This window comes from Ornithorhynchus anatinus, chromosome 3 (assembly GCF_004115215.2).
Source record: "Ornithorhynchus anatinus isolate Pmale09 chromosome 3, mOrnAna1.pri.v4, whole genome shotgun sequence".
Classification (NCBI taxonomy): domain Eukaryota; kingdom Metazoa; phylum Chordata; class Mammalia; order Monotremata; family Ornithorhynchidae; genus Ornithorhynchus; species Ornithorhynchus anatinus.
The window spans coordinates 84,710,466-84,718,203 of record NC_041730.1 but is presented as its reverse complement, the minus strand read 5'-3'; positions in this window follow the sequence as shown (position 1 = coordinate 84,718,203).

The following is a 7,738-nucleotide window of genomic DNA, read 5'->3' as shown; positions in this document are numbered from 1 at the left end:
AAACAATAGCAATAAATGGGGCTCACAGTCTTAATCCCCATTTTACAGATGAGGTAACTGAGGCCCAGAGAAGTGAAATGACTTGCCCAAAGTCACACAGCTGACAATCGGCGGAGGCAGGATTAGAATCCACGACCTCTGACTCCTAAGCCCGTGTTCTTTCCATTGAGCCACGCTGCTTCTCTGGATGAGGCCCTGGGCTCTCAATCGGGCTCTGCCGCTTCTTCATTCACTCAATTGTATTTATTGAGCACTTACTAGGTGCAGAGCACTGTACTAAGCGCTTGCACTGGTCTGCCATGTGACGTCAGGCGAGCCACTTCTCTCTGCCTCAGTTCCCTCATCTGTCAAAATTGAAGACTGGGAGCCCCCTGCGGGACAGGGACTGGGCCCACGCCATTTGCCGCGATCCACCCCCAGCGCTTAGTACAGTACCTCGCACATAGTAACCACTTAAGAAACACGCCAGTGATGACGGGGAGGGTGCGGCTCAGTGGCAAGAGCCCGGGCTTGGGAGGCAGAGGTCATGGGTTCGAATTCCGGCTCTGCCGCTTGTCAGCTGAGTGACCTTGGGCAAGTCACTTCACTTCTCTGGGCCTCAGTGACCTCATCTGCAAAATGGGGATGGAGACTGGGAGCCCTAAGTGGGACCACCTGATGACCATGTTTCTACCCCAGTGCTTAGGACAGTGCTTGGCACAGAGTAAGAGCTTAACAAACTAAGAAATTCCCCCGGGTCCCCGCTCTCACTTACATACTCTACTCTTTCTCTAGACTATAAATTCATTGTGTTTAACAACTCTGTTCTATTGTACTCTCTCAAGCCCTAACTACAGTGTTCTGCACACAGTTAGTGCTCAATAAATACCACTGAATAATTGATTGAAGCACTTAAGCCTCCACATAGATACTTTCCATTCTCTTTTTCTTCCTTCTGTGTCCGTATCTCTCTTGAAATGGGGTGGGGGGTCAGCTTCTTGGGGATTGAGAGCGGGTCTTTTCATTCTGTGGTACTCTCCCAATGATAATAATAATGATAATAATGGTATTTATTAGGCTCTTACTATGTGCCAAGCACTGTTCTAAGTGCTGGGGGAGATACAAGATAATTGTGTCCCATCTGGGACTCACAGTCTTAATCTCCATTTTACGATGAGGCAACAGAGGCACAGAGAAGTAAAGTGACTTGCCCAAAGTCACACAGCTAAGTGGCAGAGCCGGAATTAGAGCCCACAACCTCTGACTTCCAAGCCCGTGCTCTTTCCACTGAGCCACACTGCTTCGTGGCTTCCACTTTCCAAGTGATTACTACAGTGGTCTGCACACATTAGGTGCTTAGTTAATACTTGCGATTGTTTGAATATCTTTGAATGGGGTGGGACTGAAAGATTTATGCAGATCAACAGTCTTGGCTATGTTGTTGCTGCTTTGTTTTAATTTTAATGGTATTTGTTACTATATGTCAAGCACTGTTTTAGACCCTGGGGTAGATTCAAGTTTATCAGGTGGGACATAGTCCCTCTCCTACATAGGGCTCAGAGACTAAGTTGGAGGGAGGAGGATATAATCCTCATTTTACAGATGAGGTAATTGAGGCACAGAGAAGTTAAATGACAATAATGATAATTTTGGTATTTGTTAAGCACTTACTATGTGCCAGACACTGTACTAAGTGCTGAGGTGGATACAAGCAAATGGGGTTGGACATGGTCCCTGTCCCACATGGGCCTCACAGTCTCAATCTCTATTTTACAGATGAGGTAACTGAGGCGCAGGGAAGTGAAGTGACTTACTTACCCAAGGTCACACAGCAGAGTGGTGAAGCTGGAATTAGAGCCCATTATTTTCTGACTTCCAGGCCCATGCTCTATCCACTGTGCCATACAGGCCCTGACACCATTTTTGGTTTTGCCTGTTTTAAGATCTTCTCCAAGCTTTCCTTCAGAAAAAGTCACTTCTTTCTTGACACAGCCCACCAGGTTTGTCAGTCTTTTGTAGTTGTATTTCCCAACGTTCACTCAACTGGGTTGTGACATTGCCTGAAGCTGAACTGCATCAGATCATTAAAACAGTTCCTCTATTCCGTCTTGCCTTTTCTTGCCTTGTTTCAGCTGACCACACAGCAGCCGCTACACTATTCTAGTTTCTGCCATTCTCACATACACAGCCAAGCTAATGTGTTTCCAGGTGAGCACTACTTCAATGCTCATGGACTGATTTCATTTCAGTATCCAGTTTAATGTTGTGAGGTGTTTTAGTGGCACTTATGAACTCCTTCATTAGAATTTAAACTACTTGAGTGTAAGGACAGTGTCTTTTACTGTGCTCTTTTTAAAATGCATTTGTTAAGTGCTTACTATGCATCAAGCACTGTTCTAAGCACTGAGGAAGATCCAAGTTAATCAGGCCAAATATGGTTGCTGCTCCACAGGGAGCTCACAGCGTAAGTAATAATAAATAAATGGTATTTGTTAAGCACTTACTATGTGTCCAGGCATTGCACTAAACAGTGAAGTAGATAAAAAACAATCAGGTTGGACAGAGTCCAGATCCTACATGGAACTCACAGTTTTATGCCATTTGACAGATGAGGGAATCTGAGAATGCAATGATTTGTCCAAGGTCACATAGCAGACAAGTGGTAGAGCTGGGTTTTTGTCACTCTTTAGCCTGGATGGACTGAAAGCAGCAGGTTGAGATTGGGGTGACAGGACATTTTAGGCATGAGTTTGTAAAATGGGGTTTTAGATTGTGAGACATGGATTGTGTCCAACCTGATTAGCTTGTATCTACCCCAGCGCTTAGTATAATGCCTGGCACATAGTAAGTACATAAATACCATTAAAAAACCCCATTCATACAGCCTGTCATCAACAATTCTAAACAGAGATAACCAGGAAGAGTGGGCAGCATTCAATACCTCTCTTCTCCATTGAACTGCTGCTGCTGTGGGAAGGGTCCACTGTCAGCCAATCATATTTACTGAGCACTTACTTTGTGCAGAGCACTATACTAAACGTTTGGGAAAGTTCAATGCAACAATATAACAGACATGTTCCCTGCCCACAATGAATTTACAGTTTAGAGGTTTCCATTGTCTGGTCACTCTCCCTGCCTGAACTTAGAGTAAAATTTTAGTTAGGTCTCACTGGCTGTCTTCTCAGTGGCAAGGCAGGAAACCTGGATTCAGGAACATCCCATTAAATGCCAAACTCCTGGTCCTCTTCAGGGAGGGAAGGAGGGAGAAGCTGATGGCTAAAAAGGAAAGATGGTAGATCATCCTTGTAAAAGGAATGGAAAACGCAATCTTCTTCAAATGCTTAGTACGGTTCTCGACACACAGTAAGCACTTAGAAGATACAACTGATTACCCTTTCTAGACTGTGTTTGTTGTCAGCAGGGAACGTGTCTTCTGACTGTGTTATATTGTGATATTGTACTCTTCCAAGCACGTAGCATAATGCTCTGCACACAGTCAGTGCTCAATAAATGTGATTGGTTGACTAATTGATAGTCCTGAAGGCTGTCAGATGCATAACCATGCTCCCTCTGTTTTCTGGGACAAGGCTTTGTTTGTTGTTAGTGTTGGGCAGTGCCTAGCATACACAGCTCTGAAGCCTGCAATTTCCCGGCAAGCATTTATTAAAAGCACCCAGCTCCTGGCAGAGGAAGTGGCCCAGATCCTAGAATGGAATGAGATAGAAATATTTTTTTTCCTAATTAGTCTGGGTATTTATTGCTACTCAATAAATATGGAGTGATGAGGTGAGGGATAGCAAAGGGCCTCTTTACAAATGGGGTTGGTGAGGGAAGGAAGGCGAGAGAGTTTTACTTCCATTAATTGTCAGCTGGATGATCAGTAGGACTAAGCCCTTTCAATCAATGAACAATTTACCCCTTTTTGAACGAGGCAGAGGTCTCTGCTGAATACCTAGATGACTGTCAAACCTCTCCTGTCTCAGCCTGGGGTGGAAGCCTTTAAAAAATAGGAACAGCAGAGGAATTACTTTCAGTTTATTTACGCCCTAGGAAAGATTATAATTATTTTACATCTGCGCTTAGCACTTCATGGGGCTCTTAATCATGATTTATGATGAAAATAATGATTTGTTGAAGATTATCATTGCATTAGGTGCTACCCAAAAGTCAAATCCTGCCCACTGAAGGCTTTCAGTGTAAAAGATGGAGTATGACAAAGATTTTATATTAATCAAACTCACTGATGTTTTTATTCATTTTATTTCATTAATGTCCCCGATTAAATTATAAACCCTTGGAGAGTAGAGAACTTAAAAAAAAATTATTTGTTAAATGCTTAATATGTTCAAAGCACTGTGCTCAGTGCTGAGATAGAAACAAGACAGGTTGGAAACAGTGCCTAGAATGCCTTTTCTACTGTTGTACTTCTCCAAGAAATTAGTACATTGCCTAATGTTGCTCAATAATCCCATAGAGTGATAGATTAATTTAGTGAATGAAACATTTTAAATTTTTTAAATGGTATTTGTTTCATTCATTCATTCAATAGTATTTATTGAGCGCTTACTATGTGCAGAGCAGTGTACTAAGTGCTTGGAATGTGCAAATCGGTAACAGGTAGAGACAGTTCCTGCCTTTTGATGAGCTTACATTTCCAGGCACTATATTAAGCACAGGTAGATACAACCTAATCAGGTTGGATATAGTACTTGTCCCACACGGGACTCACAGTCTTAATCCCCATTTTACAGATGAAGTGACTGAGGCATAGAAGTGAAGTGACTTGCCCAAGGTCACACAGCAGACAAGTGGTGGAGCTGAGATTAGAACTCAGGTCCTTCTGACTCCCAGGCCTATGTTCTATCCATTAGGCCATGCTGCCTCTAGAAACATTTCTAAGGTTGACCTGCTTAAATGGAAGAACTAAAGCATTTTCCTTAGTTTAGTGAGGCAGCAGGAAGGAGCAGAAAGAACGCAACAGGCCTAGAAGCCAGAAGACCTGGGTTGTAGTTCTGCTCTGTCACTCGCCTGCTCCAAGACCTTGAGCAAGTCACTTAAGCTCTCTTTGTTTCAGTTTTCTCACCTCATAAATGTGGATAAAATACTTGTTCTCCTCACCTCTTAGACTGAGCTCTGTGTGGGAGCGGGCCTGTGTCCAATCTGACTGTCTTGAATCTACTTTAGTGCTCAGCACAGTGCTGGGCACATAGGAAGCACTTAAATATCATGATTATTTATTATCATGATTATTTATTTCATTGTTATTACATGATTCCAATGTAATACTGCCGCTAATGAACAGGGGGAGATTATGATTTTTCAGAACACTGAAGATTAGAGTTCTGTGAGGTTTGTGTTGGTATCTTTCTGATGTTCTTTATCCTGTGTTCTTCTCAGTTGTTTTCAGAAAGTCACTTTAGGAAATTTATCTCTCTTTTTTCTATCAATGTACATGGTATCTGTTAAGTGCTTACTATGTGTCAAGCCCTGTTCTAAGTGATCTGGTAGATACAAGTTAATCAGGCTGAATACATTCCCTGTCCCACATGGGACTCACAGTCTAAGTATGAGAGAAAACAGGAATGGAATTCTCATTTGCAGTTGAGGAAACTGAGGCACTGTGAAGTGACTTGCCCAAGGTCATACAGCAGGGAAATGGCAGAACTGGGATTAGAATCCAGGTCCTCTGGCTCCCAGGTCAGTCCTTTATCCACAAGGTCACGCTGCTTCTTGAAGCATTTATTCTGCCAAGCACAGTGCTAATCACTAGAGTAGATATAAGATAATCAGGTCAGACAGTCTGTGTCCTACATGGGGATCTTGCAGTCTAAGGGGGAGGGAGAACAGGTACTGAATCCTCTTAAAGATGAGGAAACTGAGGCCCAGACCAGTCCTTTATCGACTAGGCCCTGCTGCTCTTCCTGTGACCTTGTTAAGGGGATTGTTCTCAGTTCCCCCTGCTAGATGGTCTGCTTTTATGTGAAAAGCAAGATTGTGACCAAGATAAACCAAAGGCTCGAAGGTTAGTATGGGGAAGAGAGACAAAACCCTGGAGAGGTCTCGTACAGCCGCAGAGTATCGTCACCCTCCAGAAAGGACTGTTGGTGAAAAACAAAATCCCACCTTGGGGGATGAAGGAGTAAGAGCCCAAGGCAGAAAATCTAAAACTCAGTTTGAATCCTGCCATGGAGAAACTTTATCCCATCCTGTTGCTGATCCAGCAGAAAGCACAGATTTGGAGATGTCTCTAATACAATTCCTCTCTCATATCCGTGTTTCCCAACTCAGTTATGTGTAATCTGCTGTGTGACCTTGGGCAAGTCGTTTTACTTCTCTATGCCTCGGTTCCCTCATCTGTAAAATGGGGATCGAGACTGTGAGCCCGACATAGGACAGGGTCTGTGTCCAACCCAATTTGCTTTGTATCCACCCCAGTGCTTAGAAGAGTGCCTGGCACATAGTGAGCCCTTTACAAATACCATAACGATAATAATTATTACTCTCCTAAGTGCTTATTATAGTGCTCAGCACACAGTAAGGGCTCAATAAGTATCACTGATTGGTTGATTTGGAGACCCACATTCTCACCCCAGTTCTGCCAATGGGGCAAAGCCCGCTGGGGGCTTTGGCATAATTGGCAGAAGTTTCTGACCAAGGAAACTCTTAAGGTGCTGGGCAACGTGGACAGGTCCAGCAGGAATTCTGAAATATAGCTGATTAATGTGAGCGTCAAAGATGGCAGCCGCTACCCTGGCAACCGCCTGCTACGGTACAGCGTTGACGTTATGCTGTGGTTACTTCAGCTGTAATTTGATTCTGTACATAAAATCACTTCATGTCTACTTTGCAAAGTGCCGCTCCTCTGCCTGCTTATTGGCTCGCTGCTTTCCGTGCCCCAACGGAACCCGTTTGGCAGAGACAAGGGAATGTAAGCATTGCCGGGCCAACCACTATCACGATAATCATTTTTTCCACTCAAGTTCTTGGTCCTGAATCAATCAGTGGTATTCACTGTGTGCAAAACATTGAAAGCGTGGTTTAGTGGAAAGAGCCCGGGCTTGGGAGTCAGAGGACATGGGTTCTAATCCCAGCTCCGCCATTTGTCCGCTGTGTGACTTTGGACAAGCCACTTAACTTTTCTGTGCCTCAGTTACCTCATCTGTAAAATAGGGATTAAGACTACGAGCCCCACGTGGGACAACCTCATTACCTTGTATCTACTCCAGTGCTTAGAATAGTGTTTGTCACATAGTAAGCACTTAACAAATGCCATAATAATTATTATTATTACAGCACATCAGAGTTGGTGGATAGAAACTCCTTATCATTGGCCTTAAAGCAGTTAATCAGTTTGCCCCATCCTACCTCACCTCACTAATCTCCTACTACAGCCCAGCCCAGAGATTCCACTCAGCTAACATCAGCTTACTCACTGTGCCCCAATCTTGTCTATCTCGCTGCCAACCCCTTTCCTACGTCCTTCCACTAGCCTGGATCTCCCTCCCCTTCCATATCTGCCGGACCACCACTCCCTCTACCTTCAAAGCATTATGATGATGATGATAGTGGTATTTGTTAAGCGCTTACTCTGTACAAGGCACTGTACTAAGCGCTGGGGTAGATACATGTGAGTTGGACACAGTCCATGTCCCACATGGGGTTCACAATCAATCCCCATTTTACAGATGAGGTAACAGGCACGGAGAAGCTAAGTGACTTGCCCAAGGTCACACAGCTGGCAACTGGAGGAGATGGGATT